General features: G+C 48.5%; 1 long non-coding RNA gene across 4 annotated transcripts; it reads right to left on the bottom strand.

Moving 5' to 3' along the window:
* Positions 1-315: 315 nt before the first annotated feature.
* On the bottom strand, positions 316-23,940 carry LOC138817241 (uncharacterized). Of its 4 annotated transcripts, none has more exons than XR_011368792.1 (4): positions 15,774-16,264; positions 12,472-13,065; positions 3,427-3,578; positions 316-1,820 (listed from the first exon to the last, which is right to left on the bottom strand). It is a non-coding gene; the product is annotated as an uncharacterized lncRNA (long non-coding RNA). The 4 variants fall into 4 exon arrangements; XR_011368795.1 differs by having other exon boundaries at positions 12,472-12,614; XR_011368803.1 differs by lacking the exons at positions 12,472-13,065; positions 15,774-16,264 and adding an exon at positions 23,667-23,940.
* Positions 23,941-24,005: the final 65 nt, after the last annotated feature.

The following is a 24,005-nucleotide window of genomic DNA, read 5'->3' as shown; positions in this document are numbered from 1 at the left end:
ATAATCCGTGCTCACATGGGTATTCTGTGCATTGGACATGTTCATTGCTGTATAAAGTTCCTTTCTACTGTTATTTGCTAAAAGGCTTCTGTTGGTTTGTTTTATTTTGCTTTATCATAGGTGCAATGGACTTTTCATCCATGCCAATTATTATTGCTTTAAAAATATCTCCTTCCACTAGACCTAAAATATACCAGGGCATAATAAATTATGCAGGACTCCAGGCATTCACACAAAAACAGTGAGACTCAAGGAGGACACTCTTCAGGGAGGAACCCAAAGGCATAATGCCTCTGAACATTTAAAATACCATTTATTGAAATGGGTTCCAGGAAATAGAAACATGAACTTTTTTGTTGGTGGTGGTAGTGTTTGTTTTTGCTTTTTTGTTTGTTTGTTTTCTGTCTTTTGGGAGAGGCAAAGGGTGACTCAGAAAGGAAGGGAGGAAAGATGAACAAATGCAGGCATGGTACTCAGTAGACACTATGTGGACAGTGAACTATGCAACTGGTGGGGAGCTGGGGGAAAGTGAAGGAAGGAGTGACATTGCCCAAAAAGAAATGGACTCATTAGCTGACTTACCAAACAGCAACCCCTCTATACAACACCTTAACAATAAAATTATATTTTAAGAAAATCTTCCAGGCCGGGCGCTGGTGGCTCACGCCTGTAATCCTAGCTACTCAGGAGGCTGAGATCTGAGGATCGTGGTTCAAAGCCAGCCCGGGCAGGAGAGACCGTGAGACTCCTATCTCCAATAAACCACCAGAAAACCCAAACTGGCGCTGTAGCTCAAGTGGTAGAGCGCTTGCCTTGAGCTGAAGAGCCGAGGGACAGCTCCCAGGCCCAGAGTTCAAGCCCCACGGCCGACAAAAAAAAAAAAAAAAAAAAAAGAAAATCTTCCAATAAACAATCTAATTTTTGTATTTGCAAACAATTTAAGTTATCATAGTTTTGTCTCAGCTAGGTAACACTTTGTATGGGCTTCATTATTGTATATGTAGAACAAAATGTAAATGAATAAAAAATTAGAGCCTAAGATATGTGCATCCCTTTTTATTGCTATAGGAATCAATGATTAAATGTATACCCAACCCACTTCTCAGTGGTGCAAATAAAAGATAGTTTTAAAAAATGACCAAGTTCAACCTTACTGGTCACGAGGCCATTAGAAAAGAAAGCAAGGATTTGACTAAGGTGAGCTGTGCCTTTGGTGAGGGAGCAGGTTAGCCAGGGTAGACGACAGCCACTTGCCCTTATGGTTCAAGTGGCAGGTCAAATCTTGGCCTCTGGAACATATGGGGTCATTTGTGAGTTGCATTTCCTGCTTTTGAGAGGCTTGAGACCCTTCCCACGGTTTAGGGGCCACTAATATTCCCTCACTGTTTTGGAAGAACCCAAGGAGAGGCGGCTTGCCACCAAGACTCCTGTGTCCCAAGAGATGCTCCTTCCCCAGGGGTGATCTCCACATCAATGGTTATTTCCATGTCTGTGGTGACCCCCCGAACCTCAAGCAATGTCCATGTCTGAGGTGACATCTGATGATGATGATCCCAATGCTTGGAAGAACCCCACATCTGCAGTAACATCCTATGTCTGAAGTGATCCCAGGTGTCTGAGGTGATCTCTTCTCTGGGGTAACATCCCATATCTGAGTTGATCCCATATCTGAGTTGATCCCATGTCTGAGGTGGTCCCGTGTCTGAGGTGATCTCCTCTTTGAGGTAACATCCCATGTCTGAGGTGGTCCCATGTCTGAGGTGGTTCCCTTTCTGGTGATGTGATGCTGGCGATACAATGCTGGTGGTTTTCTTCAGATTCTGACAGGCCAAAGAAAAATGTCAGGTAGGTAGAGATGGTAGCCAGGCTTTCTTACGGATTCAGCAGCAGCACATAACAGCATATAACACATAGGCCCCCCGTATTCTGGCCCACAGCAGCATAGACTCACAGACTACTGCAAAGCAGCACCAGCTTCATTCTGTTTACAGGCTAGCATTCTGTCCACCAACATCACCACTACCTATTTGGCAGTTCTGCCTGTTTTTACTCTTACTAGACAGAAGTGGCCTTTGGCCAAATAATGCTCAAGGTCACCTGAAGAAGTGCATATGCACATGACTCAGTCATGTGCATGGAGAGGCTGAACCAGTGGAATCCCAGTCCCTGGGAAGTGCAGGCCCAGAGCCCTTTGAAGGTTATGGTGAGATAGCCCGACTGCCTTCACTGAACTTGCGATGCTCGTGTCTGGGGTAGTACCTGCTTGGAATCTAAACATCCTCCAAACGAAGGCGGGTCCCCAGGAGATGCTGTTGGAAGTTGTGGAATCTAGAGGTGGAGTCTAGTGGAGACATGCCCTCATGGAGGACTGTGGGTTCCCAGGATCTCCCTCTCCTCTCCTTCATACCATTTGCCATACACTGCTGCCATGATCAGGTTTGCTTGCCATTGGGGCCAAAAGCAATGGGGCCAACCAATCACAGGCAAAACCCTCCAAAACTGTGAACCAGAACAACTTCTTTTCTCTTGATGAGCTGCTTATCTCATGATTTACTCCAGTAATGAAAAGATGATCCACACCCTATATCCAAAGTGATGCCCTATGTCTGAGGTGGGGTCCTCTCTGGTGATCCTCATGCAGAAGTGATCCTGAGTCCAAGATGAACCCCTTATCTGAGGGGCCTCTGGCTTTGTGAGCTGGCAGGCTCTCTGAAGTTAGGGTGCCATCCTATTGGTCTGTGAGCCCCAGACCGCACCAGCACGTCCAGCAGCAGACCCTCTGGCCCTGGCCCTCTTTGCAAGTCTCTCCCCAACACTGTAGTCTCAGCTCGGCTCGGCCACAATTCTTGTGGGTAGCACTGGAGGGTAACCTGAACCATGGGCTTCCCAAACATGGGCAACCAGGACCCTGGTGTGGTGGGCATGAGCAAACCCCATCACCACCTGGGCCACCTGGCTGAAGCTGTGGCCCTTGGCCTCCCCTGGGTCTGTGCACAAGCTGTGATTGACACCTGCTCACAGAGCCTAAGTGTCATGTCAGCACTGACATGCATTCTCTTATCAACTCTCACAATATGAGGCCCGCACTGTATTCCCACCCCTCCCATCTGTAAGACATCCCCAACCTCAAGACGCAAAGGGCATTGTGTCTTACGTCATGGGGGAGAGATGACCTTTGTCTACAGAACCTGGGAAGGAGCTGGCACAGCGAGCGGAGAAGGCCACAAGTCATAAGCAACCAAAGTCTAAGCTCCAATGTCCCTCTTTTCTGTGGAACATTCTCCCCTGAAAAGCACCTTTGTGATGGTGCTGGCCAGATGCTGCAGCATTATCCTAACCCCTTTTTGCCCCCCAAAGGTCGGGGTACAGGTCCCCTCATAACCAGCACCCATCACCCGACCATGCAGCCATGCTGGGCTTGTGTACCTCTCTCTGCTGCAGGTCTCCCGCCCGGTGCATCTTGGTTAGGGTTTGGAGCTTTGTCCTCTTTGGCTGGCTTTTCCTTGTGTCCCTGATCCATGCTTGCTGGAAGCAGCAAACAGGCCTGGTTTACTCTCAGAAGAGCTCCTGTGAAGACACTGGAAAGTGGAAAAGGTTCTTTTGGAGTTGAACTGCAGTGAAATACCCAAGTCAGGCTATTACCTAAGGGAAAGAGGTTTATTGAACACATGGTTTTAGAAGCTGAAAGTCCAAGTGCAAGTGGCTCATTGATTTGGTCCCTGGTGAGACCTTAATGTTGACGGGCACCCTGGTGGGGGCACATCCAAGGAGAGGTCACAGGGGCAGGAAACAACTCTGAAAAGCTAACCCAGGAGTCTCCCCAGAGAAATACCTTAATCCCTTCTCAGGGCAGCTCCTTTGAAGACCAAGGACTTCCCACTAGTCCCGCCTCTTAAAGGTATACAGCACCTCACCACTACCAGATTGAGGCTCAAGCTCCGGATCTCAGGAGGATCACACACATTCAGATCCTAGTGTGGCCTGTGTTAGAGCCACAGGGTCTCCATTCCCTGAGGTAAGTGGGATTGTAAGAAGCCGGGGGCACCAGACTATGGCCAGCATGCCACATGTGGCCCAAGCCGGTTATCATCTAGTCTTGTGCTAAGGAAAGGGGCGTGGAAGGGCCACAGGACATGCTTGGGGGTCACACAGGCTACCTTGTGTGATGCAGCCTCCTCTCAGGCCTGGCCCTTCCCCAAAAAGGTTGCTAAGTAATGACCTCTCACTTGGTAGCATTATGTGCAGGGCTCTTTATCTAGAGCCAGATGTGTTGAGAGTGGGGGAGAGGGGGAGACAAGACAGGTGGAGAACAAAGCACTGGAACGTGAGTGCGAGGTAGCGGCTGTGGAGAAGCGTGGGGGCTGATGGTATTGCGTTTGGCCTGGGAAGAGGACAAGGATGGGCCTGAGATAAGTAATTGCTTACTTAGGACCAATGTTGAAAGCCGGAGGGCTTCACAGACAGCTCGGGATATCCCTCTCTCTTCTACTTTTCTTTAGGGTACTGAGATTTGAAAATCCGGCCTAGAATCTGATAATACTGGGTCACAGAGCTACGGAGGAGACCAAAGTCACAGCATGACAGGCCACCTATACCAATGTCAGGATGCAGACAGGGGTCAAGCCTGAGACTGGGGATACAGACAGACAGGGAGAAAAGCCAAGACTCTCAAATCCTCCTGTTCCCCAGAAGCCACCAGACCACCAGGGGCAAGCACATCCTGCCCAGAAGAGACTGTCCTCATCACAGCCCTGTCCTGGGGAGGTGGCCTCCCACCGCTGAGTCGGGAGCCAGTTCTGGTGGGAAGCTGTATTCACAAAGAGACCTGCAGAGCAGCTGACAGTTACAGGGCTTCTGGGACCTGGAGGCAGGCATACAATGGACAGTGGGCCCTCACGGATGGAGAATCAGGCTCGCAAGAATTCAGTAACATAGAACACTCACCTGGGACTTAGAGCCAGCATTGAGCACACACACCAGGAACTAATCCCAGTCATTCCTGGGAGTGGCTCCAGCATTGCACTAGTAAATGTTTAACAGCTGACTTTGAAACAGAAAAGGAGGAGGAGAAGGTGAAGGACAATAGGAGGAGGAGCAGGAGGAAGAAGAGCTGGAGGAAGAGGAGGAGCAGGAGGAAGAGGAGGAGAACCATAGCAGTTGCAAATGTCTGTGATGTAGATAGTCTCACCATAGCCAGTCCCAAGTGACCACTGGGCCCCCTGGGAAACTGAAGCCCCACCCATCCTACACTACTCCAGGTCAGCCAAGCCAGGTGTTGTTTTTGTAGAAAACAGTTGGTCAGGAGGCTGAGATCTGAGGATCACAGTTCAAGGCCAACTCAGGCAAGAAAGTCCATGAGACTCTTATAGACAATTAATCACCAAAATGCTGGAAGTGGAGGTGTGGCTCAAGTAGTAGAGTGCCAGTCCTAAGGGAAAAAGTTAAGAGAGAGTGCTGACCTGAGTTCCAGTCCCAGTTCCTGTACCAACAAAACAAAACAAAAACTCAAATGAGCTCCAGGAAATGGAAACAAGAGGACTTTGTTGTTGTTGTTTTCTTTTTGTCTTGCTTGTTTATCTGTCCTTGGGAAGGGAAGAGGGGGCATAGGAATGGAGGGACAAAGGGTGAACAAAGACAGCTATGGTACTCACTAGACACTATGTTGAAAATGAACTACACAACTTGTGGGTGGAGACAGGAAGGAAAAACTGAGACAGAGAAGGGAAGAGGTGACATTGTCCAAAAAGAAATGTACTCATTACCTGACTTATATAACTCCTCTGTACAGCACCTTTGTAATAACAATTATAAAAAATAAACCCACTGTAAGGTCCACTCCTGGATGGCTAGCAGACTCCACCCTCCTCGCAGCAAAGTCTCCACCCAGTACCTTCATTACCTAGGCAACTGGGACACCTGGAAGAGGTCACGTCTGAATTTGATGTGGCCACACCTTTCTCCACCCATACCCTAGATAAGGCCTAGCCCAGGCCCAGACACCCTCTCTGCTCTTTTCTAGCTCTTTCTCAGCTATTTCTTTCTCTTCTCTTTTCCAGCTCCCTTCTCTTTCCTAGCTCTCTTTCTCACCTTTCCCAGATGCTCTTTTCTAGCCCTTTTCTCCCTCTTTCCCAGCTCTCTTTCTTTCCCAGTTCTCTCTCTTTCCTAGCTCTCCCAGCTCTCTTTCCCAGGCCTTTCCCCACCACGTGGAGGACCAAGATGGCCTGGTGCCAGCCAGAACGATGAATAAACCTACCCCTTACCTGAATACCACATGCGTGGTGCTGTTCTTACTTGGCTACCTCTTTTTAAAAACCTAACACCCACCACCAACAAAACAGAAACTGCCCATCACAAAGAAAATGTCTCCTAGCCAACATGAGAGGTTATCTTCCCCAACTCTGAGACTTTAAATGGGGCCATTCTCACCAGTACTATCAATAGGATGTGTGTTATAAGCTGACCCTCAAGGTTGCTGAGACCTCTGGCTGTCAGTTCACATGGAGGCTAGCCACAAAATGATCATCTTGCATTTGTAACAGTTGCTTTGAGACACTGTTTGGCAGGGACTTCATCCTCCAGGTTGCCTCACTCCTGCTCTTGGTAGATGTAAAATCGACCGTCAACTCACAGAGGTGGCTCCAGCCTCTCCACTGCAGGATGCCCGCTCAGGGCTGTGCTGCTGTCCCATGCTTTGGTGTGGATGTGCATCATTAGGAAACTGGAAGTGGCCTGTCCCACGGGGGATGTGTCACTTGACCGCCTTCCTTCACACCGTCAGATGCTGGCTCTGTCTGAACTTGCAGAATTGTGTCTGTGATGACTGCTGGCCTGGCCAAACCTGCTCTAGCCCCTGGAGACTGGGCCAGGATGAGTGGCAGAGCCTCAGGTAGCTTGTGGGCTCCTAACAGACTCATGGTAACTTGGAGAATGAGCTTGGCAGGCTTGCATGAACTCAACCGAAACCCTGCCCCTTGTGTTGAATATTGGGCTGAGAAACAGACTATATGTGTATGTATGTGTATACTGGGGCTTGAACTCAGGGACTCAGTTCTTGCTCAAGGCTAGTACTCTACCACTTGATCCACAGCTTCACTTCCATCTTTTTGGTGGTTAATTGAAGATAAGTGTCTCACAGACTTTCTTGTCTGGTCTGACTTCAAACTATGATCCTCAGATTTCATCCTCCTGAGAAGCTAGGATTATATGTGAAGACTTGCAGACTTTTTAAAAATAGCTTGTCTTATGGATGCGGTCCTGATCAGCCCTGTTCTTAAGTGTGTTTGTGTGAGTGAACACTGGCAGAAAAGCAGAAAGGGAAGCTCAAACTGTCACAGCACTTTCTATGTTCTTCTCCTTCATATATCCTTTAATGATCACTCCCTCAGGGTCATGTAACTTCATATATATGTGATTAATTCTCTATGTGTATATACGATGACCCACATTCATATGATTAGAAAGGGTCTGTTTTTGAAAATTAAACTACTAGAACTTTTTAGAAGTTTTGTATTTGGTGGCACTGTGGTTTGAACTCAGGGTCTTGCCTGGGCTAGATGTGTTTGCCAGCCCTCATTGACAATAACCAGATGACCTCCAGCTCTTCTGTTTTAGTTGGTTTTCAAATAGTCTTTCTCTTTTGCCCAAGGCTGACCTCAAGCTACAATATGACCCATTCCTTCTGCATAACTGAATGACACATATGCATCACCACTACACCTTATTACTTTTTTGTTGTTTTTTTTTGGCGGTCATGGGGCCTGAACTCTGGGCCTGGGCACTGTCCCTCAGCTCTTTAGCTCAAGGCTAGCACTCTACCACTTGAGCCACAGTACCGTTTCCAGCTTTTTCTGCTTATGTGGCTCTAAGGAATCGAACCCAGGGCCTCATGCATGCAAGGCAAGTGCTCTACCACTGAGCCACTTTCCCAGCCCTTCCTTATTTGTTGAGACGGGGTGTCATTAACATTTTTGCCTGGGCAAGCCTTGAACCACGATCTTTTCCATCTCCACTTCCCAAGTAACTGGGATTACAAGAGTAAGTCACCACACTTGCCTTAGAAAATTTGTTTTAAATGGATGTTCACTGTCAGCTGAAAATGGCTTGTTTATAACCCTTGCAGCAAAAAAGCAAAAGCACAGAATTCTTCATATCATAAAGCAACCTTTTTTTTTTTTTTTTTTGTCCGTCATGGGTCTTGAACTCTGGGCCTGGGCGCTATCCCTCAGCTCTTCAGCTCAAGGCAAGCACTCTACCACTTGAGCCACACTACCACTTCTGGTTTTCTGAGTGGTTTATTGGAGATAAGAGTTTCACAGAGTTTCCCGCCTGGGCTGGCTTTGAACTGTGATCCTCAGATCTCAGTCTCTTGAGTAGCTAGGATTACAGGTATGAACCACTGACAACTGGCCAAAACAACCATTTTTTATTCAACTTTTATTCATTTATTTTTTAGGTTTAATCTTTGGTGGGTAGTCCTGGCTGTCACATGACACAAAAAGGCTTTACCTGTCCCCATCTGTCACTCTCTGCCAGTGTCTAGGCACTGCAGTAACTTGAGGCTCAAATGGCTTTCCAATCTTTTCCTCATTCTTACCCTCTGTCCTCCTCTTCAGCCACTATGAGGACTGTGACATTCTAAAACCCACAACTCCTCATCTAGGTACCTCTGTAAGGCAGCTTCTAACAGCGTCCTATCCCTGGATAGCATGGAAGCTTCTTTTTTAATCTTTGTGAATTAAATTATGTTACCTTGGGTCACTTACAGGTTTAGGAGTCTTCTTCACATCAATTTGGAACTAATTCAAAATAATAATTACCTCCCCTTTTCCCAAAGGATAGGCTTCACCCGTCTGTATGATTCCATTCTCTTTTACTAAAAGAAAAAAGAAAAAACCCTAAGGCTAATAGGTGGCAGTATGGCAGGTGTGTGTGTGTGTGTGTGTGTGTGTGTGTGTGTGTGTGTGTGTGTGTGTGTGTGTGTGTGTGTGTGTGTGTGTGTGTGTGTGTGTGTGTGTGTGTGTGTGTGTGTGTGTGTGTGTGTGTGTGTGTGTGTGTGTGTGTACACGCGGTGTGTGTCTGTCACCAGGGACCCCATCCCCACTGACATGGAAAGACTGACCCATTTTCAACCATGGTGTTTTGTAGCCATCCGAATGGCTTTGTTGGGTTTGTATGGGAGCCCAGCAACTGGTGCCCCGCTGTGCAGGACGTGTGCTTTAGAGACGTGTGGCATCTTGGCGGGTGGCAGGAAGGCTTCACCAGGGTCCTCCAGTGACATCTCACCTCCTTTCTTCCTGGAAAATTCCAAAGGTCGTGCCTTCCTTTTCCTCAGCCAAAACAGAAATCTCTCTGTGGACACAGGCCAGTAGTGGACAATGGGAATACCCTGAATGCCTAGTGTCCTCCCTGCCCCACTAGGAGCTGGGGTTTGTTGGGACCAGCAATGAACTCTGCCCTGGCCCTGCCCATCCCCAATGAACCCGTGCACACACAGGTGCCCGGCCCGTGTTCATTTCAAGTGGCAAACCCATAAGACTTGGCATTAGCTGTGATCCCCGTGAGGCCCAGTTAAGTGAAATCAATGTGTGTGTGTGTGTGTGTGTGTGTGTGTGTGTGTGTGTGTGTGTGTGTGTGTGTGTGTGTGTGTGTGTGTGTGTGTGTGTGTGTGTGTGTGTGTGTGTGTGTGTGTGTGTGTGTGTGTGTGTGTGCGCGCTGGTTCTCGGGCTTGAACTCAGTTCCTGGGCGCTCTTTCTGAGCATTTTTGCTTGGGGCTAGAGCTCTACCACTTGAACCATAGCTCTACTTCTGGCTTTTCAGTAGTTTACTGGAGGTAAGAATGTCCTACCCAGGCTGGCTTTGAACAGCATTCCCCAGATCTCAGCCTCTAAGTAGCCAGGATGACAGGTGTGAGCCTGTAATTCCCAGAAGCTGTGATGCTTTGTACTGAGCGGCTGAGCAGCACCATGCTTGGAAGTGGGATCACAGGCCATGTCCAGACCCAGCCCTCCCTTTCCCTCTCAGAGGTATAAATTAATGGTAGGGCATTAGAAAACCTGTACTATAGGATTTTCGTGGGGCAAACTACTCCAGACTGATTAAATGTAAGCCAGCACCAGCTTAAATTTTTGGTCATAAATTTCACTGCACTTATGATAAGGGCAATCACTTCCCTCTTGGAACATACACCCTCCTCCTTCAGGGCCCAGGGCTGGCCTGCCTCTCCGGCTGTCTCCAGCAGCACTGCAGCTCTGCTTTCTTCTCAGAGCATGTCCTAAATTTATAACAATTGCGAGGCACATACAACATCCATCTATTTGGAGCAAACAAAGAGAATGGCCTAAATTGTTAGACAACTGTTTTCTTTCTGAAGAAACACGCCCCATCTCTGGCTCAGTAAGAGCCAGCAGTGGCCGCGTTCCCCTCCTGTGGGATCATGTAAGGAGAATGTTCCAGCTGGCCAGGAGTGACTGACTTCAGGGGCACAGTGCGGTCCTGGGAGCACTGCCCAGCCCCAGACCAGCCACGCTATGCTGGAAGAGGTCCTAGGCCTCCGTGTTCTCTTCTACAAAAAGGAATTAATCATCTTGCCTCCCTAGGCATTGAGTGGTTGTTTGTTGACACTGGGATTTGAACTCAGGGCCTCACATTCATTCGGCTTGCTTGTTCAGTTATAATGTTACCATTTGAGCTATCTTCCAGCTCTGCTTTTTGTTGATTATTTTAGAGATGAAATCTAGTGAACTTTTCTGCCTGGAATTGATTTGAACTTCAAGCCTCTAGCTCTCAGCCTCCTGCGTAGCTAGGATTACTACTCTGAGCTACTGAAGTTCAGTGTGATTTTCTTATTTAAAAAATTGTGAGCTCAGGGGCTGGGAAGGTGGCTCAGTGGTAGAGCACTTGCCTTGCATGCATGAGGCCCTGTGTTCGATTCCTCAGCACCACATAAGCAAAAGAAAAAAGCCGGAAGTGGCGCTGTGGCTCAAGTGGTAGAGCACTAGCCTTGAGGGACAGCGCCCAGGCCCAGAGTTCAGGCCCCACAACCGGACCCCCCCCAAAAAAAATTGTGAGCCCAGAGCAGTTAGCTCATACCTATAATCCTAGCTACTAGCTACATATAAGCTTAGAAGTGGAATCATGTGGTAATGGTCTTCTCTGTAACTGGCTTACATACCATGGCGCACCCATGTGGTTGCACGCATTAGAATTTCCTCCTAGAGGTGGACACCTCACTGTATGGATGACCACTTTGCGTGTCCATGTGTCCTTGCTGGACACTTCCTTGCTCTCCACCTTTGGGCTACTGTGAACAGAGCTGCGTGAATGGGTGTACAGAGCTCTCTGAGATTTGATTGTCAATTCTTCCCTGAATAAACACAGAAGGGAGGGAGGAAGGAAAGAGAGGAAGGAGGAAAGAAGGAAGGGAGAGAGAGAGGATGGAAGGGAAGAAGGAAAGAAGGGTTATATGCTAATTCTTTTAATTGTCTTTTTACCCCCCTTTTTTCTTTCATCTTTTCCTTTTTTCTCTCTCCTTCCTTCCTCTTTCTTTCCTTTCTGCAGTACTGGGGTTTGAATTCAGTATTCTGAGCCTGCTAATCAGGTGCTCTACCATTTCAGCCCTGACTCCAGCCCTTTTTTGCTTTATTTTTGAGATAGTGTCTCATACTTTGTCAAAGTCAGCCTGGATTTCAATCCATTACTTATGCTTTCTGTGTAGCTGGGATGAAAGGCAAAAACTACCACAAGCAGCTTTTTATATTATTGAGGCTGGCTGAGAACTTCTTGCCCTACATGGCCTCAAACCACAATCATCTTGATTTCAGCTTCCTAAGTAGCTAGAATTATATGAACTACCACATCTGACTCTTTTTCCTTTTTTTTTTTTTGGTGTCAATGCTGGGGCTTGAACTCAGGGCCTGGGTGCTGAGATTCTTTTTCTCAAGGCTAGTCCTCTACTTCTTGAGCCACAGTGCCACTTCCTGCTTGTTTGAGTAGTTTATCAGAAATAAAAGTCTCATTGACTTTCCTGCCTAGGATGGCTGTGACCCATGAACCTGAGATCTCAGCTTCCTGAGTAGCTATGATTACAGGTGTGAGCCACCAGACCATCTGCCACAGCAAATGCACCACTTTACATTTCAACAGCAGTTGACAGGATTCCAGTTTGTCTTCATTTCACCAACACTGGTTTATTTTCTGTTTTCATATTTGCCATTCTAATGGGTATGAAGTGGGATTCATTATAGTTTTGATTTGTACCATCTTTGCGGGTGTGGGTGCGGGTGCGCATGCATGCATGGGTTCTGGGCTTTAGCTCAGGGCCTGGGTGCTGCCCCTTAGCCTTTCCACTGAAGGCTAGCACTCTACCACTTGAGCCACAGCTCTACTTCCAAGTGTTTGCTGATTAATTGGAGATCAGAGTAGCTAGGATTAAAGACCTGAGCATGGATCCACTGCTGTAGCATTCTCACCTACCTCATGCCCCGCCCCCCTGGCTCAGTGTCCTGGCAGCAGCCTTGGCGCTGGCTCCAGTGCTCTCTTCTGGCTCATGCTGGTCTGTGTTGGACAGTCCGGAAGCTCCTTGGACATTCTCTTCTGCTTTAGTGGCTCAGGAGGTCCTAGGGAGGTCATGTAACTTGAACTGTTGGTATGATGTCTGGAGGGGGAGACTGGGTAGATCCTGTCGTCCAGCCTCTCCATGGTCTGTGAGAAAAAGGCTAGCACTGACCTTGGCCATGGACAGGAGGGGGCACTGAGGAAGGCCAGGACAATCTGGGACCATCTGGGGATTTCCAGATGTATGAGAGCATCCATCCCCAAATTCCCTTCCCAGGCTCACTGTCCCATTGCTTCTCAATCAGGAGCCTGAGCCTGAACCTGGCATGGCCAACCTCCTGTGGGAGAATGGAGCCCTCTCTGCTGCACTACCACCCTGTAGTTCATTTGGAGAATGATCCTCAGCCTTTTGCCTTCTTTGGCTCCAAGTTGCAACTCTGTTAATGAAGTACAGCAATGTCAGGAAGTGGCGCTGTAGCTCAAGTGGTAGAGTGCTCGCCTTGAGCTGAAGAGCTGAGGGACAGCGCCCAGGCCCAGAGTTCAAGCCCCACGACCGACAAAAAAAAAAAAAAAAGCAATGTCATCATCCTAGGCCTCTGTGAGCCTTTCCTTCCTCCACCAGATTCCACAGTCCACATCCATTAGGATGGCGCCCCCTGCTAGTGACCCATCCCACCTCACCACCATGATTGAGTCTCAGCAGCACTCCCAGACTGGCTGGTGGTGATTTGATTTCAAAGTCTCAGTTTAGAGTGCCCCCTCCCTGCTACTTCTGACAGCATCTGCCTCCACTCCCTGGGAAAGTGAATTGAGTCCCATGGATTGCTGCCAGGTGAGCTTCCCTAGAGGGCAGGGACCGTGGTAGCAGCTTTTGGCTAAGTGTCCCCAGAGCTGGGCATAGCCGTGACCCCACCAGGACCCATGGGCCTGGCAGTGTTGACCACAAAGCACCTTGGTCCAGCGGGGCATCTGGAAGCATACTAAAGAATTTCCTACAGTGGTGCAGGCTGCTCTTGCTTTAACATCTCTTCTGTCTGTCCATCTATCCATCCATCCACCCACCCATTCCCTCACTATGTTCCTGGGGTGCCACAAGGAGTCCTGCATTTGAGCCAGAAGAGACCTGCATACCTCCAGTTGGAGCACAGACTTGGGGGAGCCAGGCAGCCCAGGAGCCTCTGACAGAGGGCCTTGAAGTCAGCAGGACTTATCAAGATGTGGGGGTGGCAGGTGGGAATGTGGAGGCAGGAGAATTCCCTGAAGGCCTGGTGGCTTGTCTGAGGCTGGTGTGTGGTTCACAAGGGCAGGGCAGGGCAGGGCAGGGCAGGGCAGGGCAGGGCAGGGCAGGGCAGGGGAGGCTGCTCTAGGCCCAGCCTAGCCTTCTGGGACATGGCATCTTTAGTGAAAGCATGGGAGCATCTCTCCATCCCCATCTGCCTGCCTGTGGCCACCCATTCTAGAAGAAATGACCAAGCTCATTTCCATGCCCCAGCTGACATGTGGAAACTAATTCCTAGAAAAGGATAACAGCACCAAGTTAAGCAGGCTCTTCTGTAAAACATTGTTTGGGACTTTAACACCTGCTGACTCTTGGCTGTATTTGAGAGCATGCCCCCAGAGCAGAGAAGGTCTGCTGTGTCCCTCACTCCTGCCACATGCCTTGAACAAGGGATCCTAGGTCTATCTTTAGGGGGCCTGGGCCCTATCAGGTCTCTAGGTCCTGCACTCCCGGTCTATAACACACAGGAGCACTGGGCTTTATCTAGATTTCCCTGGAAAGCCCCCTTAGGTAGGGAGGAGATGGGAGGGGACTTCGGGGTGTCCAGTGTGTGAATTCTTCACCACCTGGGGCAGCAACAGAGGACTGGCAAGCCCAGACATGCCCAAAGCTGCACAGTGGACTCAGAAAGGCTGCCCCAGGGGACCGGGCCTGCCCCTGTCCCCAGGCTCAGGCTCACAGATGTCCCTGCCAGAGGATGTGCACTGCCTGGGAACCCTGGGCCCGGCAGGCATTTTACCACAAGGAATCCCCATTCACGGTCTGCCCTAACCTGAGTCTCCTCTAACAATTTTAATCTTTAAAAATTGAAATATTACTTGTTGAAAATGAAATCTAAATTATAAATGAAAAATAAAGATGCAGAAAAGTATCAAATAGCCTCAAGACTCGTGTAATCTCTAAAACCCTAAAAGTACTAGACTTGTGTTCCATAGACACACACACACACACACATTCCCCCTGTCCTCCAGAGATCATACTGTATAAAACACATTACCACTTTCCTATTTCACTTAAAATTGTGGAAAAAGGAACTGAGTTATTAGGGGCCCTTTGAAAAGAGTGTATGTGGGCATGCATGTGCCCATGCGTGTGTGTGTGTGTGTGTGTGTTCCTGGGGTTTGAACTTGGGCTTTCATGCTTGCTAGGGAGGCTTCTTACCACTTGAGCCTTGCCCCCAGCCCTTTTTGCTTTTGTTATTTCAAATAGGTTCTTGCTTTTTGCCTAGAGGACCTTGGTCCTCTGCTTTGTATTTCTTATATAACTGGGATGGCAGATATATACCACTATCCCCAACCTTTTTTTGGTTGAGATAGGGTCTCTCAAACTTTTTTCCCCCAGGCTTGAAACTGCAATTGTCCTGTGGAGCTGAGATTCCTGCACAGATCCTGGATGAGCCACTATGCTCTGCAGAAAGAGCATTTTTATAAGAGCACACACTAGTGAGCATTTAGCAGACAGCACTGGGTACCAGCATATATGACATATATGCCAATCAACAAAGCTCCAAGTCCTATCACATAAAATGAATGTCACAGGCACCGGTGGCTCACGCCTGTCATCCTAGCTACTCAGGAGGCTGAGATCTGGGGATCACGGTTCAAAGGCAGCTGGGGCAGGAAGAGTCTGTGAGACTCTTATCTCCAATAAACTATTCAGAAAACTGGAAGTGGTGCAGTGGCTCAAGTGGTAGAGCACTAGCCTTGAGCTGAAGAGCTGAGGGACAATGCCCAGGCTCAGAGTTCAAACCCCATGACTGACAAAAAAATAAAATAAAATGTCATTATTAAAAAATACTTTTAAGCCAAGTATACTGATGGACCCCTGTAATCTCAGCACTTGGGAGACTGAGGCACACAGAAAGGTCTCAAGAAATAAGTGGCAGGTATTTCTTATGTGAGGTACTCTCTCCAAACACCTACTGAGCTCTAGTGACACGCACCTGGGCTGCGATCCTGTCCTGGAGTTCCTCAGAAGCCGAGCTGGTTCCGCAGAGCTGTCTTGAGGAACCACCTTCACCAGGCTCTGAGCTCAGTCCCACACTGTCCTGGGCAGATGACTTGCTTTTCTGGGAGCCCTCCCTTCCTCTTGCCACTGACAGAAATGCCTTTGCTCTTTGACCTGGAGGCCAGAAGTCCCCAATCCAGGAGGTGGCAGGGTTGTCTTGGTTCTGAAGCCTCCCTCTCAGCTTAGGATGGCAACTTCTCCTCCGTGTCTGCTCTGGCCTTCTCTCTACCCTATCTCATTTATCCTTAATCATGTCTTGAAAGGTCCTGCCTCCAAATCTAGCCACTTTCCAATGACTGGGCTAAGGTGTCAATAGAGGGAGAAAGGCTCAGCCCGAAACACGTTTCATCACAAGCAACAGAAGATGACTCTGGCTGATTCCATCAAACTTACTCTGTTTTTGTTTCTGTCTGTCTCTGTCTCTCTGTCTCTGTCTCTCTCTCTCTTTCCTCTCTTGTCTTCCTCCTCCTTCTCTCTCTCCCTCCCTTCTTCCTCTCTCTCCTAGAGTGCCAAGTTAGACACGATGATGCCAGAAGCAAGGCACCAAAGCACACTGCACTGAGGTGGGTTTGCACCTGTGCCAGGGTCCAGCTCTGCTTCTTCCCTGCTTGATACCTGTGTCAAAGCAAGGCTGAGGCACCTTCCTGCAGCTTCCATTTATGTGGTGCTGTGTGTGTGTGTGTGTGTGTGTGTGTGTGTGTGTGTGTGTGTGTGTGATATGTGTGGTGTGAGTGTGGCACCAGGACACATGACAGACCTCATGTGCAGGTGAAGAAGGGAGTGTATAAGAGCATAATGTATTGATCACAAGCCTGTTAAAACTCATACGCTGAGAACCCTCTCCCTCACCATTACAGAACAGGATTCACTTTCTTCCAGCCAGGAACTTTGTCAGCACCAGTCTCCTGGCAACTGCTCTTGACACTACACAAACACTCTTCAGGATCCAAATATCCTGGCTTTCTTAAAACAGCCATGGCAATCATGATCATAATATTTCTCTGATGAGCACAGATGCAGAGATCTTCAGGAAAAATACCAGTAAACCAATGTGACAGCCCATTACAAGGATCACATACCATAGCCACATGGGTTTTATCCCTGGGGCACAGAAATGGCACAACTTGCAAATGTATAAATGTGATAAATCTCATTAACAGATGCAGAATAAAAATCATATGCTCATCTTAATGGATGCAAAAAGAACACCAGAAAAATCATCATGCTGTTGTGATTAAAAATAACCAAGAACCCTCAATCAACAAGGAAGAGAAGGAATGGCTTCCTGCATGATAAAGCACCATGTCTGACAAGCTCTCAGCTAATACTGTACCCAATGGCGGAAAGCTGCAAGCTTGCTTGAGAGAGCAGGAATGAGAACTGAACACCCGTGTGGCCACTCCTATTCAGTAAAGCAGCCCCGCTCCTCACAGGGCAAAGGCAATATAAATCAGTAGATCCTTCTCAAATTGAAAAGGAAGTAGTAGTATTGCCTGTGTCTGCAGATGTGTAAGACACGCTCTTTTTTTGTTGGTGGTGGTGGTCATGGGGCTTGAACCGTTTTAGTAACGCTAGCTGAGGACACGGATGAAGGCAACGCTGCCCCCTTGTGGGAGAAATCTGCCTCTGCCCGGCTTCCTGGGTCTCACACACCTACTTCCTGCCTAGTGGATACGCCTGGGCTGCTAAATTAAGCAAATAAACATTCAGGGTGGTCAGTTTTAACTTCAAATAAAGAAGTGGGAAAAAAATTCAGTATAAGAATGTCCAAGTTGGATGTGGTGGCACATAGCTGTAATTCCTACTTGAGAGACAACAACAGGAGGATCCCCATCTGAGGCCAGCCCAGGCAAAAATGTGAGACTCTATATGAAAAATAACCAAAAGCAAAAGGGGCTGAGGACATGGCTGCCTGGGCAGAGCACCTGCTTATCAAGCTGAGGTCCTGAGCGCCATCCCCAGTTTCCATCCCCCAGATTTACTTGGGATACATCAATACTAAACCACGTTGCAAACTAACGAGGACATCCCCCATTGTTATGTGCCAGTTGCTACCGCATTACTGGTGGTTTGAACTCAGGGCCTTGTGCTTGTCAGGCTGATGCTCTATCACTGGGCCACACCTCCAGCTCTGCTTTATACTTGTCATTTTTAGAATAGGGTCTCACTTCCTACAGAGGCCCCTGCCTGAGGCTTCCCCTCCTTGCTGGGATAACGGGCACAAGCCACCATATCCAGCTTCCCTTCCACAGAGATGGAATCTCGTAGGCTTTTCTACCCCTGGTGGCCTGGACCCACTCTCAGCTTCCCATCTTGGGATGACAGGTGCCAGCCACTGTCTTAAGAAAGAGCCTGCAGGGGCTGGGAAGGTGGCTCAGTGGTAGAGCGCTTGCCTTGCATGCATGAGGCCCGGGTTCGATTCCTCAGCACCACATAAGCAAAAAGAAAAAAGCCGGAAATGGTGCTGTGGCTCAAGTGGTAGAGTGCTAGCCTTGAGCTGAAGAGCTGAGGGACAGCGCCCAGGCCCAGAGTTCAGGCCCCACAACTGGACCCAAAAAAAAAAAAAAAAAGAGCCTGCAAATTTTTCTTCCTGGACTGGCTTTGGACTACAATCCTACCATTCTCAGACTCCCAAGTAGCTAGGATTACAGGCATGAGTCACAGGTGCCCGGCTCCTAACACATTTTCACTGCCCTTGTAGGTACAGGGCTGGTGAGTGGTGAGGCCCCTGCCCCTTTTCCAGCCACTGCAGCATTTATTTCTCCTACCTCCACCGTTCCGTTCCCCAAGCCTGACCCACATCCTGGGCTCCTGACAGATGTGCTGCTGGGTGGGGCCAACTCAGCCTCCTCAGGCCTTTGTCTTGGAAAGATCACCTCCCGCCTGCCTCTCCACAAGTGGAGGTTGGTCCTGGAAACCACCTGGCTCTGTGGCTTCTCTCTCTTGGGCTGAGTCATAGCCACGATCATCTCATTCATTCATTCGCAAAGTGCTTCTTTCAAAAACCTCTCCTGCCCAACCCTTTATGTCTCCAACACTTCCTCTGTGGTTGCTTTATAGATATTCAATCAATCATCTGGTTTTCTGTGAATGACTTTTCTACCTTTTGTATCCTTTTCCGAAATGCTTTCTGAGCATTCATGAGGAGCTTGGGGTATTCAGGTTAGTGGCTACAACTGGGTTGGCCCCCAGATGGTGGTTCCAGGAGGACCTCTGGAGTGGCCCAAGAATCCTTACTGCGTCTTCCTGGACCTGCTCTTTCCCTCCGGTGTGGAGGGGTGGCCAGACCAGGGGTAGTGCAGATACCCCGGACAATGCACTGGATGGCCAGGCAGGGAATCTTGCATGCACCCAAGGCTGCAGTGTCCAGGGACACGTGCCACTCTATCCCACCTTCCTCAGGTCAGGCCTCAGGGGGCGCATGTGACCCCACTGCCATATATCAGATCCTCTCATAAACCCTGATGCCCGGGCAGGCGGGGGGATGGGGGAGGTTCTCTGATGGTTAGTACTCCTAAACTGCAGCCAGATCTTGTGCCCTCAGGACCTTTGCAGCCTACTTATGCTCAGAGGGCACCCTGTTCTCCACTGCTGTGGAAAAAACTGGAATTGCTCCCCCACGCCCACCCCCCAAAAAGGGCTAAGGGACATAGGCTTGAGGAGGTGTTTCTGGGTTCCCATCCAAATGACTTCATTTTAACTTGGTGATTTTTCAAAGAATGTCACAGTCATTAGTATACAATTCAACCCATAACAATGCTTATATAACTTTTAAAGTTCTTTTTCACATATATTTTATAAGAAAAATTGAACACCAATTTTAAATTGGTTTCTCAAATTTGGAATTTCTCAAATTTGGGGGAGGAGTTTAGAATCTTATGACAAGTTAAACATATTATCATAAAACCCAGAAACTCCAACTCAAAAGAATCGAACACTTAAGTTCACAGAAAGACTCCTGTGAGAGTGGACACAGAAGGATTATTCATAAATAATAAAAAATGAAAGCAACCAAAGGTTCTATCTACTAGAGAAGAGAGAAACAAATTGTACTGTGGAATACTACTCAGTCATGAAAAGGAATGGCACTTTCATAGATGCAGCAGCATTAGTGAATTTCAAAAACATATAAGAATAAAATACCAATTGGTATGTTTCCATTTATATGAGACTAGAAAAGGCATTATTATAATGATAGAAACTAAATAAGTATTAGCCTTAGGTTAGGGGGGGGGAAGAGATGGATGAAGCAGGAAGAAATGTTTCAGAACTGGACACCAGTGGCTCATACCTATAATTCTAGGTAATGGGACCCTGAGATCAGGAAGATCGAGGTTTGAGTCCAGCTCAGGCACCCATAAGAGACCTCTCTTTTTAAAAAGATATTTTTAATTATTATAAATGTGATGTACAGAGGGGTTATAGTTACATAAGTCAGGTAAAGAGTATATTTCTTTTCTTTCCAGTCATGGGGCTTGAAATCAGTGCCTGCACATTGTCCCTGAACTTCTTTTGCTCAAGGTTAGCACTCTACTAGTTGAGCCACAGCACCATTTCTGGCCTTTTCTCTGTATGTGGTACTGAGGAATGGAACCCAGAGCTTCATGCATGCTAGGCAGACACTCTACCACTAAGCCACATTCCTAGCCATGAGTGCATTTCTTTTTGACCATGAAGAGACCTGTTTCAACCAATAGTTGGTGCGGTTATATATGCCTGTCATACCAGCTGTGATGGGGATTGAGCTTTGGAGAAAAGTTTCCAAGATTCCATTTCAATGAAAAGGAGCTGGGCATGGTGATACAGGCTTGCTATCCCAGCCTAAAACAGAAGGATATAAATCTACGACCATGTCCGGGCAGGAAGCCAGACCCAGACCCATTTGAAAAATAACCAATGCAAAAAAGAGCAAGAGGTGTGGCTTAATGGTAGAACACCTGTCTAGCAAACAGGAGACTAGTTCAAACTCTAGTACTGCAAAAAGAAACTAAGTAAGTTTCAGGTGCAGAAACTGCTATTTATATTCAAATCAAAAACAAAAAGCCACCACAAAAAAACACAACCCCCCTCCCTTTCCCCCAAACTTCTATCAATGTACAATTTGGGCAAACTTCTAAAAACCCTATGATATCATGTCCAAAACGAGCTTTACAACGTCGGTGCAGGGGGGGGGGAAGGGGGGGGAAGGAGAAGGATTGGGATTGGGGGGGAGGGGGGAGGCTGGGAAGGGATGTGAAGGGTAAACACAGGAGGAGGCTGCAATGCTTGGTAAGAAATGTACGCATTATCCTGCCCATGTAATTGTAACTCCTCTGTACAGTATGTTCACAAATAAAATAAAATTAAATTTAAAAAAAATAAAAAATAAAAATAAAAACCCTATGATAAAAATAAAATCTTGAGGTAGACATGCTAGTGGTTACCTATAATCCTAGCTATTCAGGAGGCTGTGATCTAGGACTGCAGTTCAAAGCCTGTCTAGGAAAGAAAGTCTATAAGTCTTTTATCTCCAATTAACTACCAAAAAAGATGGAAATGGAGATATGGCTCAAGTGGTAAAATACTAGCCTTGAGGACATAAGCTCAGAGACAGTGCCCAAGCCCTGAGTTTAAACCCCCGAACTGGCACACATATACACAAATAAAATCTTAAGCAGGAAGAAACACAACAGAAGGAGGAGGATTAGAGTTACAGAAGACTTCTGAGCCAGGCACTGGGGTTTATGCCTGTAACCCTAGCCACTCAGAAGGTTGTGATCCATGGGGCCAGGAAGGTGGCTCAGCAGTAGAGTGCTTGCCCTTATGCATGAGGCCCTGGGATTGATTCCTCAGCACCACATAAACAGAAAAGGCCAGAAGTGGCACTGTGGTTTAAGTGGTAGAGTGGGTAGAGTGCTAGCCTTGAGTTGAAGAGCTTAGGGACAGTGCCCATGCCTAGAGGTCAAGCCCCACGACTGACAGGAGGAGGAGGAGGAGGAGGAGGAGGAGGAGGAGGAGGAGGAGGAGGAGGAGGAGGAGGAGGAGGAGGAGGAGGAGGAGGAGGAGGAGGAGGAGGAGGAGGAGGAGGAAGGAGGAGGAGGAGGAGGCGCTTGGATCCAGAGGATCAAAGTTCAAAGCCAGCTTTGGCAAAGTCTTTGAGACTCTATCTCTAAAATAATCATTAAAAAAAGCAGGGCTGAAAGTGTTCAAGTTAGTAAAGTGTCAGCTGAGTTAGCAAGCAGAACAAGTGAGAGGCCCAAAAGGAACTACAGATGACTTCTACTCAGAAACTATGCAAGCTGAGAAGCCAATGCACTCACAAGCATCAACCTCAACACACCAAACAATAGTCAATCCAAAATCCTGTACGTTTTTTGTGTGTGTTGGTTGTAGAGCTTGAACTCAGGCCTGGGCACTGTCCCTGAGCTTTTTTGTTCAAGACTAGAGCTCTACCACTTTGAGCCACAGCACTACTTCCAGTTTTCTGATGGTTATTTGGGGATAAGAGTTTCATGGACTTTATTGCCTGGGCTGGCTTTGAACCATGATCATCAGATCTAAGCCTTGAGTTATTAGGATTACAGGTGTGAGCCATCAGAGCCTGGCTAGATTCTTATACTTTTTAAAGAAATATACTTGGATGAATTTTTTGGAAGTGGTGGTAGGTTGATCTGGAAAGCCTAGAAAGCAACTATGATCGTAAATTAGGACTTTCTAATGAGTCATGTATCCTGCTTTAAGTTGAGCTTGGTCATTTGTATAAAATTTTGAGGATAGTGAATTTGAGGATAGTGAATTCTTTCCAATGTGAAAGTTTGATATTTTCACAAAAAAGATGAGAACTAGAGGTGTGGTTCAAGTGGTAGAGCACCTGCCTAGCAATATCAAAGCCCTGAATTCACACACCAGTACCACCACAAAAAAAAAAAGGAGAAAGAGGTTCGGTACATACATTTTGATTGGGAGAGATGGGGGGAGATGGAAGGGGTTGCATTGATCAATATAAATGTAAACTGATATGTTGAATGGAAACCTCTTTGTACTAAAGATTAAAAAAAAAAAAAGATGAGAACATTCATTGCCAGAAAAACTGTGCAAAAGGTAACACTAAAACGAAGTTTAGACAGGAGGAGTATGATGCCAGGCAGAAATTTAGATGTACTTGAAGAATGAAGAATAATCGTAAAACCTTTTTGTCTTTATGGTACTGAGCTTTGAGTTCAGGGCCTCAAGCTTCCTCAGGCTTGCTCGGATGGCATTCTCCCACTTGAGCTGTGCCTACAGCCCAGCTTCTTGCTGTTTTGTAGTACCTTGGCATTTTCTGTCCTGGCTGGTGCTGTATTCTATTATGCCCATCTAGGGTGGCGCTCTGCCCCCTGAGCCACAGCTTTTTGCTGGGTATTTGGGGGAAAGTGTGACGGACTTTCCTGGGGTCTCAGCGAGGATAACAGGCATGAGCCCCCACGCCCGCCATTATCCCTGTTAGGAACTGGAGTGGGGTCTCTAGAAACAGTTACTTGGCCAAGACACCTCGGTGCGAAACGGCGCCTCCCGGGAGGGCCGGTGGGTCGGGAGCCTCGGCGCTCACCCGAGGGCCGGGCCGGTCGGGGGCCTCGGCGCTCACCCGGGGGCCGGGCCGGTCGGGGGTCTCGGCCTCGGCGCTCACCCGGGGGCCGGGCGGGGGTCTCGGCCTCGGCGCTCACCCGGGGGCCGGGCGGGGGTCTCGGCCTCGGCGCTCACCCGGGGGCCGGGCGGGGGTCTCGGCCTCGGCGCTCACCCGGGGGCCGGGCGGGGGTCTCGGCCTCGGCGCTCACCCGAGGGCCGGGCGGTCGGGGGCCTCGGCGCTCACCCGAGGGCCGGTCGGGGGTCTCGGCCTCGGCGCTCACCCGAGGGCCTGGCGGTCGGGGGCCTCGGGCCTCTGCGCTCGCCGACCTCGGCCTTCCGGAGCTGGGACTAATCAGAGCTCACTGGAAAGTTCTGTGCTCCCACAGTTTTACCGGGGCGTCGTGCCTCTGGGGCCCTCCGACGACCGAGGGTCCACCGGAGCCCTCGACGGGTGCGGGCGGCCGTCCGGTCCGGGAGGTCCCAGAGGCCGTGTGGGCCGGCCCGTCACGCGGCGGGGCCGCAGGCGTCGGCTGAGGGGGTGGAGCGCGCGCGCGTGCGCGGGTCCGTTGCTAAGGCTGCGCGG

This window comes from Dipodomys merriami, unplaced genomic scaffold (assembly GCF_024711535.1).
Source record: "Dipodomys merriami isolate MVZ:Mamm:240054 unplaced genomic scaffold, mDipMer1.0.p SCAF_1, whole genome shotgun sequence".
Taxonomy (NCBI): domain Eukaryota; kingdom Metazoa; phylum Chordata; class Mammalia; order Rodentia; family Heteromyidae; genus Dipodomys; species Dipodomys merriami.
This window is presented reverse-complemented; position numbering and strand designations above follow the sequence as displayed.